The 19,396-nt window shown below is 39.6% G+C and overlaps 1 long non-coding RNA gene across 1 annotated transcript; it reads left to right on the top strand.

Annotated features, from left to right (window-relative positions):
- Positions 1-193: 193 nt before the first annotated feature.
- On the top strand, positions 194-16,106 carry LOC147652178 (uncharacterized). The gene is made up of 7 exons (XR_015289510.1): positions 194-2,362; positions 3,357-3,481; positions 5,126-5,204; positions 5,312-5,348; positions 6,999-7,186; positions 8,083-8,156; positions 10,901-16,106. It is a non-coding gene; the product is annotated as an uncharacterized LOC147652178 (long non-coding RNA).
- The last annotated feature ends 3,290 nt before the right edge of the window (positions 16,107-19,396 follow it).

Below are 19,396 nucleotides of genomic sequence, written 5' to 3'. Positions count from 1 at the left end.
TATTTACCATGTACAGTGGTAAGTTTAGACAAAATAGATGAAAGTCTTGCAACCTCAGCCTGGGACTTGCATTGTCTGTAGAACAGTTTTGTGTCTTGGCCTGCTGAGACACAGAAAGTAAATGATTTTACCTTCCCATGTATCTTTACCATACTGAATTTGAGATGATGGCCTCCTATAGCAGCAACCTGTAGGTGAGAACTCTAGGAATAGGAGTGGTCAAATTTTAGTAGTCAAGTACTTTTCAAGACTAAATCCAGAATGTTTCATATAGGACTGCTTCTGGCTTTAGGATATTTAGGATATGTTTGCACAAGGACTGATCTTTAGAAGGATGTTGCATTGGTTCACTGGGAGCTGTCTGAGCTGATTCCTCTTTCAACTAAGATTTCCCTAGAAACAGACCTTTATAGTTTGTCCCCAGTTGTTAATGTTTGTTTTCTTCACTGCCACTTACTAATTGTGACAAGTGTTAGAATACTGACTTGAAAAATGTAGATACACATTTCCACCCCTGTAAATATAAAAGTACAGAGAAAAATATTTGTGAATGGTATTGTGTACTTAATAGGTAAAGAATACTTCTTTAAACTGAAGAAGTCCCTTCACAATTTACTGTTTGACTGTTTCAATGTTTTTGGGGTTTTTGTACTCAGCTGTAAACATTTTGCAAAGTTCTGAGTTTAAGCCCCTGAGGAATTCACTGCTCAGCAACCAAAGGTAAAATGATTGGAGATATCTACCACTGTTTGTTTGCTTGTTGCACTACTTGGCTTACCAGGTCGTTGAGATATCAGCCCTGCCTGTGGAGGGCAAGGCATATTGTATATTTTTTATTGTATCCTTCTCCTCTGAAATATTTAACCACTTTTGTTTTCAAGAGCATTTTCATAATGTGAGCACTGGTAATGGGGTATGAAAGTTGAATCTTCTTAAAGGAAAACTGGTGAACTCAGACCCTTCACTTTAAACTGTTTTGTTTCTTCAGAGAGGAATCTAATTCACAAATTCCAAAGGAGTAAGTTCATATCTAGTAATTTTAAAATACTACAGTCACTTCTGTATTTGCTTCTGTAAAGTACATGGTGGATGGCCTAGGAATCAGAGTAAAGATTGTTTCTGCTAGGGAAGAGTGCAATTAGTGGGTGTAGCTTTTCTGAATCTGGAACTCTGGAGGTGGTAGTGCCTTTCTATCTGCTTCAAGGCTGGTCTACTTTTAGGTTCTCCAGGGATATATTGTGCTGTACACCACATTCATGTCTTTCTCAAGCACTTAGTACTAGAGGACTTAGTAGCAAGTGTTGTAGTCCTTTTTTTGTCTTGCCTCTGCAGTTACACATTCTCTTTCCTGCTTGTCAGTGCTTTAACTGTATAGTGTAAGAAAAATTATTTTATTTCTGGAATAAGACTATGCCTTTGGCTTCTGCTTTAAAAAGGACACTATTCTGCCCCTCTGAAGGGCAGAAAAAACTGAACAAGGAGATTTGCTTAAAGGCTTGCAGGGAGAATGGACAAAGTGCATGCTGCTCAATAATGCTTTTTCAAATACTTCAGCTTGTCCTTGTGTGGGTCAATATTTCTTTCTAGTTAAATTTTATTTCCCTTGTGGTCACAAGGGAAGCATGCAACTGTGTGCTTTTTACTCTTGGTATAGGGTGATGGAGCAATCTGTTTTCACACATGCAGAGTTGAGCTCTTAATCCTTTTGTAAAATGCAAGGGGAGTTACGTTCAGAGAATCTGAGTCCCTTCCTTTGGCAGATAAGGGAAAGAGAAGGTACACTAGATACCTAAGCGTAATTCATTAAGATCAAGAAACCTCACCCACAGCAGCAAAAGAGTGGCTCAGAAAACACCCCAACTTTTTCACGGTGAGTTATTGCTCATGTCAGTCAGGAGGGAGACACTGTAACAGGATATCCTCACCCCAGAGCCACCCTGCTCCAGTCTGAAGGCGAGCTCTGCCCTGAGCAGCACAGCAGCGAAGGAAGCGTGCCTTTCTCTCTGTGCGTGTGCTCGGCCCCTGGCTGCTGCAGTAGCCGTAGCTCGAGTTGTGTCCCGGGTAATCCCGTCTGTCTCTCGGTGCTCCCGCAGCGCTGCCCCTCCCTGGGCAGAGCAGAGCAGAGCCCGAGCTGCGGGAGGGGCCAAGCGGCTGGCGGCACAAACAGCGCCCGCAGCCTGTGCCCTGCCAAAGCCAGCAGAGACAGCTGCAGCCTGCTCCTCTGCCCGCCTGCTGAAGTCAAACTTCCATGCGAAACTTTTTTGTGACCTTTCTCTTTCATCATATTTAGATGGAATTAACCGAGTGGTTCAAAAGCTGTTTGTCAGGAAGTGAAGGAGGTGGCAGAGAGCAGTGTGATTGAGTAAGTTCTGTATCCTTGGAAAGAAGTGGGTGAAAATATGTCATGTCTGAAATGTCAACATGTCCACTGCCAACAGCACTGATGAAGTAGTCCAGAAAAAAAATAACATTAAATTCAGTGCAAGGCACAACCAACTGACTCCTCAAATATTGGGTAGGGAATGCTTATCCACTGTTGTAGAAAGTAATTTTGAGGTTATAGCAGAACAAAAAAAAACCCCAAACCCATAAATAATTGTGAAAAAAGAAATATAAATGGGATCTATAGCATGTATGCTTCATTAACTGTATCATACAGGATGCTGTTCTGTTTGAAATTGAAAAAAATGGGGACTTGCATCCAAGTTTTTCTTTGTGTCTGTCTTGAACAGCAGTGATAACCAGAGAGAAGTCAGAACAGTGTAACAGCTGCAGCCAGAGCTCTAGGAAGTGCTGAGTAAAGCGCTCTAGGGAACCCTACTTGAGCAGGGATGTTGGGCTAAATCACTTCCAGGGGTCCCTTCTATCCTTACCCATTCTGAAATTCTGTTAAGTGAGTGGAAAAATTCAGGACATTTAGAGGTGACCTGCTAACCATACCTGCCTGTATAAAAGGGGATGGAAATAATGTGTAATCTTGCTCGAGAAGACAAGCATTAGCCAAATTAGTTCACAGCATGCTTGAAACTCTGGAAGTTGTGGAGTTTCCAATCCTGAATCTTCAAGAGCTGGTACCATTTTTTCCAGCTCTGTTTTTCTCCAATTGTATGTAATGTATTTCTGCAGTTCTTCCAGTTCAATATTTCCTCTAGAACTGCTGTTGAGGCAGTGGACTAGTCTTATTGTTTGCCTTGAGTTTATAAGCAATCTCTGGATTTGCTTTTAAAAGTAGTTCTACAGAATTAGTAAAGTGTTCAGGAAGCTTTTTTAAGAATTTAAGGATATTTCTTTTTAGTACTCTCAAAACTTCACAATTACCACAAGCACTAATACAGCAGATCTTCACTGTTTTTCAGAATGCTCACATAATATTCCTGTTCAGCGCCTTCCTGAATTTTATGTCTCCATTTATGTATCTCCATTTTATGTATCCAGCCTCCTTCCTTGAGCTCCTTTAGCTGTTGATATCCTGCTGATTTAGGTAAGAGCTGCAACTCTTAACTTGGAGAATTGGGACTGTGTATTTCCTTGGCCTGCTTCTAGAAAGGCACAGTTTGGTTCTCAGGATGCTGAAAAAGTACATGCCATGTATGAATTCCTTAATTTCTGTGAGCTTCCTTCCCCTGGCTGACCACATCACATAAAAGAACTGACAGGGAGTTGTACAAATATGTGGTCTGTCCAACTGGGAAAAAGGGAGTAGGAGATGTCCACATTTGAAATATTTGTTCAGCTGCTACTGGAGTAAGGCCAGTCAATGTTACTGTTTACAGTATGAAGTGTGCTGCAGTCCATTTGTCTTCTAAAGGTAACCAAATAAGATAAAGGATCCATTCTTTGGGACAGTTTTGGCTTTATTTGCTTGACTGCAATATAGTATTCCCTGTCATCCTGTACTGGTCTTGGCATTGTTTAGCCATGTCTGATGGGAGCAAACTGTGACATAGCTGGGGGCCAAAGAGACACCAAGCAGCCCATCCAGGCTGTGGAGCTCCCTTGGTGGCTGTCTAAGCACAGACACAGCAGCTTTGTGCAAACCCCCTGCAAATTTCAGTAGCTTAATCTCATCAGGGGTATCAGTGGACTGAATGGATGGTATGAAACTCTCCTACAACCACTGCACACAGTGGGACACTCGAAATACAGACAGCTCTTGGAGAGAAATGCACAAAATAGCAGTATGCCTATCAAAGGAAAAAAAAAAGGCTTCTCCAGGGAAAAAGGTTTTGTACAAGAATGTCTCCTGAATGTCTTTTGAAAAGTTTCTTCTCCCTCCTGAATACCAAGAAACTTTGTATGTGTTGGGAAGCGTTTATTTACTTTAAGACAATGTTTCTCTTATATCTTATTATAAAGCTATTTTTGTCTTGAACACATCAAGGAGCTTTAACTATACCTTTAATGCCTTTACTATCCGAGGATAGCCTTGTCAGGGATTTCCAGTTGTCAGAGAAGTACAGTCACGCTTTGGCTTTTTTAGTTTTCTTGTCTTTCTTACTCTGATTAGTGCCTAGTGCTGGCAGATACCAACAGCCTCCATGCACAAGTCACAGTAGCTACAAAAGAACAAAATACATCTCATCACCTTTCATTTCTTCTTCTGAATCTGTATCATAAGGCTTTTCATAGACAAAAGAGGGAAAAGAAACTCTTCTCACACTGTTTTTTTCCTCTATTTTCTTTAATTTTTTGTGACTGTGGACACAAGGAGGAACAGACATTGTGAATAGCAGAATCAGGCCTGAGGAGGCCTAGTCTTTGGTTTCACACCAAAGGCAACCTGATTAGAGATTTTCCTTTTCTTAATGTGATTGCTTAGGTATGTCCTCCCTCCACAAATAATGAATTCTTACCCAGTTCTGCTTTGCTAATAGAAAATTTTCAGTAAGAAAATAGTGACTTGCTTATTTACTTGGAATTTTAGTACAGGTTACCAGTTGAAGTTCAGGGCTATATAGACATGTACAGTTTCATTTTATCTTCTTAGCTGTGCTAAAATATGTTGTATTATCTAAATGGAACAGAGCAAACAGAAGAGACCAAGGCTGATAGCTGGATGTTCAGCAGAAAGCTATAACTTCAGGCTGATTTTGTACTTCTTTTTCATGTTGCCTCTACCATCTAGTTGGCATTTTCCACTTGATCACAGAGGACAGAGATTAGATCAGTATCAGAGCATGGAAACAGAAGTGCTAGAAGATCATGTGAGTAACCTCAGCACTTTGTGGCAAATCCTCTCAAATGTCACAAAGGAATTGAAGCACAGGTCAGCATTCTCCTCAACCCTCGCCACATTCCTCCACATCCACAGAGCTCCACACCATGGAAGTTGTGCCTGTGTGTTTAGGGTGGGTGCTGATTTCTGAGTCTATACATTTCCAGTGCGTCACATATTTGCTGAAGATAACTTTGTATACATTGACAAATTGAACACCAGAAAAGAGGGATAAAGAGGACAGCCAACTGGGGGCACCCAGCAGGGTTCTCAGTGGTTTTCTTGGACTACCTTTGTGACCTGGTGCCAAACATGATGGTCCAGACAACAGCAACTTTTATTTCTGTAGTTCACTGAATGTGTGCAGCATTTCTTGGGATCACACTTCAGCACTGAAGTGAATTACTTGAGATAATTCTGTGGAGATCTCCATATGCTATCATAAATTCTGAGAACCTTCACATTGGGAGATGACAACAAGCAAATGTTGTACTGAACTAACAAAAATAAATATTCAGTGGATGATTATTACCATTTTGATCTTCTAATTCTCTTTAGTAAACGACAGAATCAGGAACAAAAAATTACAGTTCTAATCTTCCTTGCTAATACTTCAGAATAGGACGATATTAGTATGTTTTCCTACTTGTTAGATACATTAATAAACTATTTAGTCATTATATATCACTGCTTGTGAAAACTGTTACTGAGTAAAAGTTTAAGCAATAAAATAGTGAGGAATATCTCACTTCAGTAGTACTGACTGTATCAATTGTATCAGTGCTTTTTTATTCAGCTGACTTTAGTTACATCTACAATTGACACTGTTAATAAAAGGGGAAAGACCAGTTTCTCAGGACCATTCTGAGGAAGTGATACAAGTCATTATTAGATGTGTTTGAGGATGACTCAGGGATTCTTAAGTTACATCATGCTAAATAAATCATGCCAGAAGTTTGGCTACAATCACAAAACAACAGGATGGGGAAAGTAAGCTGGTTCTGGAGGCTGAAGTACAAGCATTAGTTTGAAGTGATCAAGACAGTTCTGCCTGTGTTTCACAGAGCAACAAAGACTGATAAAAAGAGAGGCATGAGAGACTGGGGTGATAAAAGGAAGAAAGAATTGCAGCAGCCCAGCAGGAGTGTGTGACACAGGACATGCTGCAGAATAAGGATTACTGGTTTCATGGAATTACTTTTCTTCTAGTCATTTAAATCACTGCACTCCTCAAACCTCCAATTTATTCCATGGACATTCCCATCTTTCCCTGGTCCCTTACTCTGAAGCATCACTTGATCCCCTGCAGTAAATTTCCTCTAGATCCTCCTGCTGCCTCTGAAGTCGCCTGGACTAAGACATTTGTGTACTATGCTGCTGACACTGACTGAAAGCTAATTATTACAGGTTGTTTGTGTCTCAGGCTCAGTGACTGCATGCGATCACCATTTCTGGATTCTGAACATCTCAGTCACTTGCTGTTGAAATCTAAAAAACTAGGAGCATAAAGCAAAAGACCTTTGGGGATTTCAGGAAAAAGAGCAGCCAGAACAGAGCAGAGACCAAGAGGAATTACCTAATTAGAGCTGTGCTGAAAAGTTCAATGAGTTACTCATGAACTTGTGTGAAATACATAGCACAAAGTTAACTGTGATTATCATGTGATGAGGGTTCATTCTGTATAGCAGAAATATGTGGCACAAAGTACCTATAACCCCCTATGCCTTGTGGATACAGCAGCTTTGCTAAAGCAACAAATTAACTCAGCCTGTCTCTTCAGCAGACCCCATGTGCCCAGCCTTCCACAAGTTACAGTTCCATAAAGGAAACTCGGGAAACACCACCCTCTGCTTTCTGAGTGAACTGCCCTCTGCAGAGACTGGGGAGCTGAGCTGCTTACTGTTCCTGCCCAGAGATTATTTTGCTTTTCGAAAATGGATTTTATTTGGAAGAAAATTTACATAATGATAGGTAATTTATAGATAAAATGCAAGACCTGCAACTTCAAGTCACTGTGACACCACAGACCTTTTTCTTACCCCTCTTATATTAAAAATGTTATGAGAACATTTCTTCATGGGATACCCAAATTCTTGGGTAAAGGTAGCAGAGCAGATGGTTAAAGGATAATTCACTTTGTTTTTCTTAAAAACACCAAGATGTTTTAAGCATGACAGTCAGAGACTGTAGAGAGGTAAAGTCAGCCAGGGAGGTGGGAAGTAACACTAAGCAGAGAAGATAGGTCTTCCCCTCTTAGTCTTCCCTCTACAATTTTGCATTTCCTGTCCCCTGGCACTTCTGATGAGGGGCTGCTCTGCCTGACTTATTCCTTTCCTCATCTCTATCCTATCCTCAACACTCCCAGGGTAAGGCTGGCAGCAGCTGTGGTACAGTGAGGCCAAAGCAGGAGGCCCTGCACAGTGGCCCAGGGCTGGAAGGAGGGTGGGACTTGTGCTGCTGGAAGAGGGGTGTCCAGCCACCTCAGACAGACGTGTCCAAGATCAGCCCAGCAGCCTGCATGGCATCCTTGCTGCTGATAAACCCAGGACTTCAGTCTAGGGCTCAGTCACACCAGGCCACAAGGAGTAAGGGAGAGAGGGTAATGAGGCACACAGAGAAACTCAGAAGGCAGCTCTTGTCTGTCCTTCCACCTACTTGATGCTGAAGGCCAGGAAACACAGTAATTACAAAGCCACTTAGAGAACATAATTAACTCCAGCTGGAGCTTTCCAACTCAACTTTTAAAAACCTTTCCCTCCTCATTAAGGGCATTAAGCAGTCACTTTTTCCTAGACCTCAGAGAGAACCATTTTCCTCATATTAACACAGTCTTTAAATGACCAAGAAATGTTCTTTTCTCCCCTTAGTGCTAAGAAATAACTTACAGATTACAGATTTTACTGAGAAAATCAGTCTCACCAGGGAGGAATACAGCTGGGAGGTGAGTAACATCTGCTACCCATCAGTTCTAGGTGTGTAAAAAGGTACACATTTGCTGAGGTGTGTTAAATGCAGAGAGCTCACAGAATGCTTTGAAATGGTTTGGGGAACTTTCTGTTGAAAGCTGATATTGTGAAAGGGAAAATTGCTGTAGGAAAAAGCATATTTGCTATTCTCTTTCTCTAGGAGACAGAAAAGGTACAAGAATGCTTTTTCATCCTTTGTGACCAGCAGCTAATCAGCAGGTTGGAACAATAGGGAACATTAATAGCTTGTATGTGTTTTGCCAAATGCAATGCTATTTTTAGTATGAGTCTGCAGGCATGATTCAGCAGTTTCTTAGCCAGCAAGTAGTTCAGACCTATCTCAAGAGTATTTTAAGACTCGTGGTATCACATGTTTCTTAGTAATAGTTTTCCTTTCTGCCTTTATCTGTGATTATATAGTAATTCCATTAATGCATCACTCATTAGTAAGTATGGGAAAACGTTGGGTTATACAATATAGTGAGAACTCAGTCAAATGGATACAGTGATTGCTAAAGGTGTTGCTGCTGAATAGAATTATCTGTGGCACTCTTTAACAAACTAATTCTTGTGAGACAGTTAATTTGAATTAAAGATAGCTGAAATCCATGAAATATAACCATGGCAGGGTCAATTCTGAACCATATTAGTTTTACTAACTTTGCATGTAGGTAGGAGGGTTAGAAATCTTCTCAAGGCTACTACCAATTTGTATGTATTTTTAGGATTGGGGTTCTGGTTGCAGTTACTCATTTGGCATTGTCAAGAAAAAGATACAGTGGTCAGAGGTCAGCTGTAGGACTAGAAATTTGAATTGACAGTGTGTGGACATAAGTAAAATGACAAAGGTAGGATTCAACTACCTTAAAATACAGGGGGTGTGTGAGAAGCTCTTGTTTAATCTGCATTCAGCTGTGCACCATTCATGTTCACTCTGTACAGGAGAAATACAGCTTCATGAACAGCAAGCAGTGTTCTTGCTGCCTTTGCCATAAGTATCGTGATTAGAACTAAAAAAGGAAACAAAACTGACATGATAGAAACTTGAGCAGTTTAAATCCCCTTTCTTTATTCACACTGAACACTGCACAGATCTCCTCTCCCTACTGTCCTCAGTGGGTAGCTAGCTCCTAGCATGTGAAGGACCTTCCCTGGGAAGAATCTTGTTTTGGTGGTGTACTGTGGGAAAACACTTTGGCCTTCTTGCTACAGTAGCCTGCTTGTTCCCTAACTCAGCTTTTGTGGTTCCTTCACAATTTTCAGGCAGAAAATAGGGTAAAACACATCTGATGCCCCTTGGCATGTTCACCCCATTCCTTTCATGGAGAGGAAAAGAGCCTGTGCGGGCAATTCCAGTATCTGTGAAATCAAACATGTTCCTCTGGAAAAAAACTTCATGGTATTTCCTTTGCAGGGAGGAGCTGGGAATGAGAGGTGTAAGGAATCTGACTCGATAGTGCAGTGCTCACTGAAGAAGTGACAAATAATCAGCACAGTTCTCAGTGGAGGGAGTTATTCCTGTTGTTCATGTGGGAGTCAGGCACCAAAATGCCATTGCAGCTTCAGTCTGTGATCTAGAAGTGTCCATTAGTCAGTGGAACTAGATATTAATTCAGTGACTGAGCTGGGGGGAAAGAGACTTTTGAGTAGCTGAAAAACATCCCAAACACAAAGGTCTCACTCAGCCTCAGGTGCTTGGATGTTCTTGGCAAAAACAACAAAAAATTAACAATGAAAGAACATGCACTCCAAAACATATTTTGGGAATGACAAAATACTGAGCCTTATACAAAGTTATCTCTAAACAAAGTAACTCTGCAAAGTAGAACATTAAAATGTTACAAAATGTCAGATCCCAAACAACTTGCTTGTTTTTTCTTAATTACACTGAAGAGGAAAATCTGTGTATTTTGTTTGAAGCTGTTCTGTGATTTAAACCAAATTTATAACAAAACTTCCTTACTGCAATAGCCCCAGCCCACTCATTTGTATTTTAGAGGGGTAAAAGTTTTATGAAAATGAAATGGAAAGAATGTTATGTCACATCAAGGCACCAAGATAGCATCAAGCCAAGAAATTAGCAAAATAAAACTCTTCCAAGAATTCATAAGTTGTTCTTTGGTAAAGGTAACAAGAAAATGGCTGTTGAAGGTTTGGGGGCTCCCATGTTCTCTCAGTTGTTCATGAGCAAAATTAAAAACTTCAGCAGTGAAATACAAATGTGGGACATATCATGTGAGTTTTCTGTATTTCTGACAAATCAGGGCTCTTTAGGTTATGAGGTGAATAAATCCACCTTATCAGGCAATAAGTGGTGTGTGTGGGAAGTCTTTTGGAGAAGGTATGTTAAAAGAATCCTGTAGTAGCTGGGTACCAGAATGAAAGCCAACCTCTGACTACAGGCTTAGCACAGTATGAATTAGTTACTTACAATGAAAGCTTTTTTTCCCCTGGATTCCCACAGAGTTAACAGTTCTGTAAGCAAGTAAAGCCAAATGAAAATATGAAAGCTGTGCAGACCTCTGGCCTTGTCAGCCACTATGTAAGGCAAAGTTCAGCTCACTGCTCTCCATCGCTGACATTCTTGGCAGGCAGGACAAAGCTTTCCTCCTACCACTGCTGGAGCCTTGCCACAGCTTGTGCTGAACATCTCCCTGCTTTAAGCTCTCAGAAGCTGATGGAGGATATTTGACATTGTACCTGTACCTTCTTTTAACAGGGAAAAAACTACAACTGTGCTCTTGAAACTGCTGTGTTTGTTCCTTGAGAAATTCTTTAAGCATTGAAATTTGGTTGGAAACTTCAAACACTACAAGCAGGTCCTTCTATTAGACAGAAACACTGGTAAAGGTAATTATTTTACAGTATATTGCAGCTGTTTCAGATTATTTTAGCAAAGTTGTTCATGAAATTCCTAGGTGGTGACAGCCTTTTTATCTCCTTGTAAGAAAGTCCCTTACCAACACACACTGCTTCTGGATGGAGATGTGCCTTGCTTTTACTTGCTTTATCTTTATTCTTCTGTGTGAAACATTGTGTTACTCAAACTGTTACATGCCAGTGGTTCTGGCTGCCTGGAAAATCAAACATCTTTTGGTGTAAGCACTGAAATCACTTCATTTGGATGTGATGTAAACACATTAAACAGTGTTTAATAAAAAAGGGGAAAAATCTGTACAGGATCTTCCAGCATTTCAAAGGTAAAAAAAAAATGCCTTTACCACTCAACTTCATTTTTGGATTCTGAAAGTGTTTATTATTAGAATGAGAAGGATATAAACTTAAAGGTTGAATGCCACAAATGTGATAAGTCTATTGCTTTGAGGCCTAATTCTTCATTTTTTCAAGTAAACTTTAAACTATTGCATCAAGCACTTTACACACATTCCCTGCATGGACCTTTAGTAATGAGAAGGAACTAAAATCCTTGCTTGTCTTACTGGTAAAGTATATCAGAATCACAATTACAGCTGATCACAGAGTAACAGTCCACTTTTCTAACTGCAGACTGCAAGTTCTTCTCACAGGGTCAGGAAATGTATGTTTTCTACTGTCAGACAGGTTTATTACTACTAATACATATTTTGATTTGCATTAAATATCACAAACCTGAATTTTGATAATCAAGTCACAAAACTGCTCTTGCAGAACACAATAATGTATAACCTTAAGTAGGAAGCAATTTGTTGCTTTGAGGTAAAATAGTTATAATCTGCTTGCTAGGATTTTAAAATTTTTTGCAAGTTTCTTTTCTAAGTTAGGCTTCACACACAAGGAATGATAGGAAACAATCACTAGAATGATTTAAGCTTTGTGGCACTCCAACTCAAATAATGAGTTCTCCCTTTGCCTGTAACAGTGCGCTTTATTGGCTCTGTTTCCTGAGTTAAACAAAAGCCAGGAAAACTGCACAGTTTAAGTTGAGAGACTGCTAGTGAAAAATCTAAGTTTTCCAAACAGTCTGGGTCCTGTTGACTGGCTGAGGTGTAGGAGTGGACACGAGAAAAATTTTTTGCAGCACTGTAAAAGAAGGTCTCATGTTTTGAGAACAGATTATTGTTGTTTGTCACCCTTTGCAGAAAAACAACAGAAAATTGTTGGATTCTGGTAACTTCTACCTGAAAACTACTGACAAGGTAGAAATCTCAGCTGTCTTGCCCTCAGAGTGAATACAAAGACTCTCTGTGCATTGGGAGTCAGCCACCTTTAAAGGTTACTTTGAAATTCAGACCTGCTGGACATCTTCAGCTTGATATCCAAGCTTGAGCTTTTTCCTCCCCTGGACTTTGACATTAGTAGTAGCACTTTAAAGGGGTTTATTAAGAAATGTCTCAGAGCTCCTGCCCACACCATCCCCACTTTCCCCTCCATCCTCCCAGGCACATTGCATCTCTAAACACAGCGTGACATAGGCTCAGTTCTTGGGCCACAGTCCTGTCATAGTGTATCTATAACTGGAAAATGTTCTGCTAATTTTGAAGGAAAATCAGTAGTCTTGATTATATTTTGTTAGGCTTTGAATACTAATTTATTGACAAAATAGTGGCAATTTTTCCTTGAAGAGAGATGCAGGGTACAGTAGAACATTTCTATGCACATTGGAAAGATGTGGTTATGAGGTCAGCAATGTAAAACACCATCTGCAGTCTACCAGGTCTGTGCTTAATTTGCACAATGAACTTCACCTCAGCCATGAAATAAATGTCTTCCATGCAGCCACTGATAAGAAAATAGTGCTGGAGAGCAGATTCACCTGCTTTTTCCAAGGTTGTGATGCATTAGCCACTGAACAACTTGCTGCAGTGCCTATCCAGCATCAGGAGGGCTTACTGTGCCTTCTAATATGGGCATCTGTCAACTCCAGAACATTAATTCTGTATGAACCAGAAAATTCATGTGGTGCCCTCGGGGTCACGTGTTAGAATATTGCTGTTCTTTCTGTGTTTAGAAAGAAAGACTCATGTTTTTCAACACAGATATCGCAAATGTAATGCTGATACTTGTGATTTCATTCAGAGTTTCATTTCCTTGAAGTCCTTCTCTTTCCCCTGTCCTTGGCAAAACAGAAATGCAATTAGGAACTTAAATCACTGTCCATTGGCTATCTATGGAAAGTTGGCAAATTCCTCACATGATCTCTATTTTTGTCCTTGAAAAGAGCTAATGCACTCTTTCACCTTGCATGTGGTCTAGAATGAACCCCTACCTCTTGTTTGCACTGTTTCAGAGAAGTCACTTTTTGCCCTAAGAAAGGCTTAAAATCAAACCAGACCAACTTAAAAGGGAAGGTTTAATGAGGGAATATTTAATGTCATAATGTCATAAATATGTGCATGATATTAGTTTCAAGTAACTTCAGATTCTAGGATAAGAAGGGATTCTCAAATGAAAATTTGATTAAAAATTGGTTTTGTAGAAATAGTATTTTGGGCCAAAAGTCATTTTTACATGATGCAGACACTTGCCAGAAAGGCAGGGATGGCAGGCAGCAGCTGTGTAATGGCTATGTAAGAGGCTCTGAGCAAAAAAATGTTGCAAAGATCTCTCTTCAGACACCTTGACAGGTGAGTGGTATAAAATGAACAGGACAAAATCCAGTGAGGTATGCAAAATCCTATTCTGTCTGCATACAGAGCTGTAGGAATAAATTTGCTTACCTGTCATCTGCTAAAGTTAGGCATTTTCTCTGCCTTTTGGTGAATGAAAGTTATTTTTCGCTCAATTTATTTTACTACAGCATCAGAAATACAATTTTTTTATAACTCTCAAAAATGCTTTTGCCTCTGCAAACAGGGAATGTGTGTTTCTGTAAAGAGTTTGGTGGTTCTCTCTGGTGAAGACTTACATGTTCAAAGGAAAATGGGTTATGCTAGATCAGCTTTTGCACTTTAGTACCAAAACCACAGTATGTGCACCACGCTTAATAGTGCAACCTCATCTAAGCATATAGGTACCATCAAACTCTACAAGTGCAAAAAATTTTGATAGTTTAGAAGGGAAGTTTCTTCAAAAAGGAAACCTTTGGTGTAAATAGCCTATTTTAATAGATCAAAACCTGAGTTTAGTGCGGTCTGATTCTAGCAATAAGCATGCTCTATGATTTGCCCCTGGGAGCAAGCAAATTCATTGTGCTCATGACATGTAAAAATATACAAAAATAATACTTCTGAGGTTTCACATCCTTTCACAGTGTAATCAGAAGACCCAGGAGTAGATGTCTGAGCAATGATAGGAGTGCAGTGGAGTCATATGTTTCCCATGGAAATCATTTGTGACTTCCCTCTCTTTACTGCCACACATCTTCAAAGCACAAAACCAGCTTGTATTTTAAGCAGAACAATTATTTGCTTTACATCAAAGTTTTATGTAGCTCTTAATTCAAACTGGATTTCAAAGGAGTGAAGTTAACAGAGGTCTCTGTAACACATGGGTGGTGATGTGTTTTCCGCTCCTGGTACACTTTCTATTGATAGATCTTGACATACTTTACAAACATTAATAATTCAGCTGCTTGCCAGAAAGAAAATATGGTTTGGAAAATATGTAAAATATGGTATTCCTTCTTCTTTTGCAGAGATTTGTAAAAGCAGTCGTCTTTTCACCTTAACAGCTGTGTAATTGCAGTGTGACTGTGGTCTGATGTATCTCCAAGTGTTTCAGCTGAAGTGTCTGGGTTATCTAATCCTGTGTTTTATAATTTTGCCTCTCAGGACCCTTTTTGCAGCTTGTATTGTTCCTCTGGGTCAGAGTTTTGAAAAAACAGGCCTGTTGTCTTTTATTTAATGGACTAAAGTATCCAAACAGGTTGTTTGCCATCTCCCTTATGGTACAACTAGAATATTTGGAAAATTAATTAAAAGCAGAAATGGGATTACTCATACTAAAAAAATTAATATTTTTACTCTAAGACTCTATCAACAGAGACAACTGTTGAACATAAATAACCCAAATTTTTTGATCCACATGTTAGACAATTTACTTCTTCCTCAAAAGGATAGTTCAGTGTTAACTAGTGAAAAAATGGGAACTGTACTATTATTTTTTTTTGCTGTTTGGATCATAGAACAGCTTGAAACTTTGTCAGGGATCATTTGGTGTAACTGTGTACAGTTTGTCACCCTGGTGACAGTGGCCCTCCTGTACTGTGGGACTCTTAGTTCTGTCCATGAAATTGCTGTTTCTGCACATTATTTGCAGAATGCTGGTTGTGAACATTTCACTTTTGAAATTTATGCTCAGTCCAAAACTCATATGAAATGACTGTTTCTGTTTTCTGGAAAGGTTAAAATGGCTTCACTTCTATAATGAATTTACGCTAAACTTCCCATTTGAGCTATTATGTCTGTAGTTCTTTCAAGAAGCTGGGTACCTCCCTAGGACAAGAGGTGAGTGCTGTTGATTTTCAGTGTTACATTTGCCTCACAGCCCTTTATAAAGGGCTCTTTAGACTTGATGGTTTTTATATGGAATTAGCCTCTGATTATGTCCAAGAACAAAACTAAGGCAAAAATTGTTTTCTATTATACTCTAGTGCCTCATGGTCAGGAGCTGAGGCAGCAGAAATATTTTGCTTTCCAGGCTGCTGTTGCACCAGTGACAGCCAGATCAGGGATGTCAGCTTTTGCAGATAAATAACTGTGTCTTCCTGCTTGTGTGACTGATATGGGCAAAGGGACAGGGAATCCTCTCTCCTCAGCCCCAAACCTTCATCTCAGGTAAAATCCCAGTCAGGACCAACAAACAAATATTTCTTTTTAGCATCTGCTTCTTTGCAATTCAGTTCTGTTAACATTTCTATTTTATAATATTACTTTAAACCTCCATGTTATTTTTTCTACTTACAGACACTTGATTCTTTAGCAAGCTGCATTTCTTTCCAGGCCAAGAGAGGTGTTAGGGAAGAGAAATAAAAGTGGAGTCTCTAAGAAGTCCAGTTGAAAGAGTGTGCTTTCTTCATATGTCTTCAATTGCCTTAGACGTCTCTGCTTGCCTTCAGACTGGCTTGTTTGTTCAGGCTGAAAGACTTGCTGGAGTCAAATCCAAGGGGAATAACATATATTCCATTAACCCCATTGTATATTCCATTTCTCCCACTTCTCACTCCTCAGCAGCTCTATCTGAGGGCTAATTTCCATAGTAAGGGACAGAAAAACTTGAAAATTTAAATTGTTTCTAGCAACTAGAACCTAGTGAAAGTCGTAATTCCCTTATTCTCCTTCAGTGGTGGATGGGGTGAATTTGCATGTTCTGCATTTTTTTTTTGTTTGTTTGTTTTTTTGTTTGTTGTTTTGTTTTATTTGTTGGGGTTTTGTTGGGTTTTTTTCTCCTTCACAATGGATTTTGGGTCAGGCTGGCTACGTGGTGTTGCTGAGGGCAAGAGAGCTGCCTCCACACCCAGCCCTATGAAATACATGTCGTTCCATGAAGGAAGCCAGCTCTGGGGAGCTGGAGGAAGGAAATACTTTTCCTGTTTTGTATCAGCCCCAGACACTCTAAAGCTACTTTTGTGATTAATTTAGCCAAATGTGGTTTGAGAGATGTATATGTTGTTAATCTCTGAATGTCTTTCCTCTTTGGAATTCAAACATGCTATAAAATCCTTGGTACAGGTACATTTTTTTAAATAAAAAAGGTATATTTTCTTCTTAGTCATACAGTTATCAGAGATCACAAATTGAAGATAAAAACACTCAGTAAAAGGCCCACTTCACTTTCAGTTATTTTTGAGTGGTTTTTTTTTCAAAAAGTAGATTTTAATCTGGACAAAAGTTGCTTTTATAGACAGCTTCTGCAGGATGAGGCCACATGGCACAAGGTGTATTTTGTAGGAAGAAAACTAGTAAGGATTGTCTATGTTTCTTGCTATGGCAGTTTCTGTGGATCCAGAGGCCTTTGTGGGAATATATTCCACTTAAATAACAGAACAATCCCTTACTTTATCTACTGTGTAATCCATTCTTTAGCAGAAGAATTAAATAAGGGAGGTAAGAAAAATTAATGGAAAAACTGGAAAAAAAAATAAATCCATGTTAAAATGGGACAGGGGAGCACTAAAATGAAGACTGTGTATTACTCAATAGTTGTTTTGTTTTCTGTGGTTAGTCAAACTGTCCTTTCCCTGCACAAGTAAGGATTGCTAAGCATGAAAGATCCCCTTTTGTAAGCAATCCAAGCCACAGCTTATGTGCTGTGTCAGCTTTCTCACCACTTTAGGTACTGCGAGAACTGCTGTGACTTGTGACTGGTTCAATGACCACGAGTAATGGTTAAGGAGTAAAAAATCATATGATTTTGATCTGGATGAATATGTTCTTAGAATTAAGGCAAAGTTTGGCATGTTTTTCACCTTTCATTTACTAAAAGACAAGATATTTCATGTGGCAGAATATGAATTTAAAAACCATGTGTGAGAAATTAAATCTAGAAAAGATTGCACCAAACTGCTTTGGCATACTGTTCAGAGCAACATTATTGTCCCATGCAAGGTCAGCATTCTCAGTAGTGTAAGTAGTTCTGGATCATGATTTTAGCTTTAGTCTTTGGGATATATGGCCTCAAAACTGTCTGATTTCATATGAAATTTGAATCTAGCACTATTTGTCTACTATGTAAGTTTGTGATTATAAATTTGGATTGTTTTAGTTTCTCCAGAAATGCAAACCTTATGTATTTAAACATCTCCAGTGTGTTTAGAGGCATTGCTGCTCATTCAAGCACTGGTGCCTCCAGCTGGATATGCAGTAAGAGGCCTTTGGCACCCAGTACAAAGGAGTACTCACATTTAGATTTCCCTAATCCTTTACATAAATACAGAACAGCTTTTCTTCTCATCTTTTTTTAAAAGGCTATAGGTTTAAAAGCTTTTCAACCATAGGATACATGGAACAAGTTTGTCAGCAGGATCCTTAATTCTCCAGCAGAGAATCCCCAGATTGTGCAGTAATGCCAGTAGTTACCCAAAATATCCCAAGAAACAAGTCTTTACTAACTCCCTGACACAGACTAAGGCTTTTCAAGGAGTTGGGGTTTTCTTCCCAATTGTTCATAATTTATGATTCATAAATTCCTTGACTGCTGAAATATTGCAGTGACACCTTGTGCCAGATTCCCTAAGGATGCAGAAAGTTTATATCAAACTACACACGATTTCAGTGCCATGGAGCAGGAGTCCCCATCCTTTTGGTGGCAGCCTCACTTTCAGGTCTGTGGGTGTGTGATATAATTTTTCTCTTAGAATGAAATGGTTTGAGCTTCCCTCAAGGGTTGTAAAGGCTGCCTTTACAAGCCTTAGCTCCTTGTCAGGAGCTCCTGCAGTAGATAACAGCTCCTGCTGCGTCAGGTAATGTGTGTGGTACTTGGAGCCCGGGGACATGAAGTAACCTATTCTGTCATGATTCTGAGAAAGGCTTCATTCCATATGCTTGGAGATAGAGAAGTATTTTTATCATGGAAAATGTGAAAAAGCATCTATAGATATGCATTGGTATTCCAAAGCAGTAAATTCTTCTAAGCCAACTCAACCTTAGCAAATACAAAGTACAAATACAACTACGTGCCTGATTACCTTCAATTGTTGCTTTGTGCTACAGGCATGAACCGAGCAAGATCAAGTCACTGTTTGCTCAGCTGAGACTTTTGCTCATCAGAAAGGTCCTCCCTGCCCAGCTTCTCCATCTGGTTGACATCATGGGCTTCAGCAGTGTTTGTTTGCAGTCTTGAATGTGGCTGTAGGCACAGGCAGCTGAGCTGCTGTCCAGTTAGCTTTCCTTTTGGTAGATGTAGGAGCTCAGGTCTTTGGGGAGATAAATAATGTCATCCAATTTTACAGCAGTAACATGTGCTTCATCTTTTGGAGCCTCTTTACCTTTTGTGGTGTTGGAAAACCAGAAACTGGTTTGGAACCTGTGGTGCCTACATCTGTGATATGAAATTTCTGTCTCCTCTCCAACCCTCATTTCCACTCTTTGAAAGGATCCAGAAGTCTCTGAGTTTTGCAAATGTGTATGTAAGTAATACCTAATTGTCCCAGTTAATTGAATTAGACTAACTTTATGTGCCTGAACTCATGTGGAAGACTGAGTCTTCTAGTTTGTAACTTTAATCCCATTAAAGTACTGAACAGAATGAGACTGAGAAAAATCCAAATCTTATTGGGTCTAGTAAAAGTCAGTGTGCTGGAAGTGTATCTGGTATTGTAGGAACAGCTTCTCTGGCA

This window comes from Cyanistes caeruleus, chromosome 7 (assembly GCF_971803275.1).
Source record: "Cyanistes caeruleus chromosome 7, bCyaCae1.hap1.1, whole genome shotgun sequence".
NCBI lineage: Eukaryota > Metazoa > Chordata > Aves > Passeriformes > Paridae > Cyanistes > Cyanistes caeruleus.
Note: the sequence above shows the minus strand (reverse complement) of the source record. Positions and strands in the feature narration are given on the sequence as shown.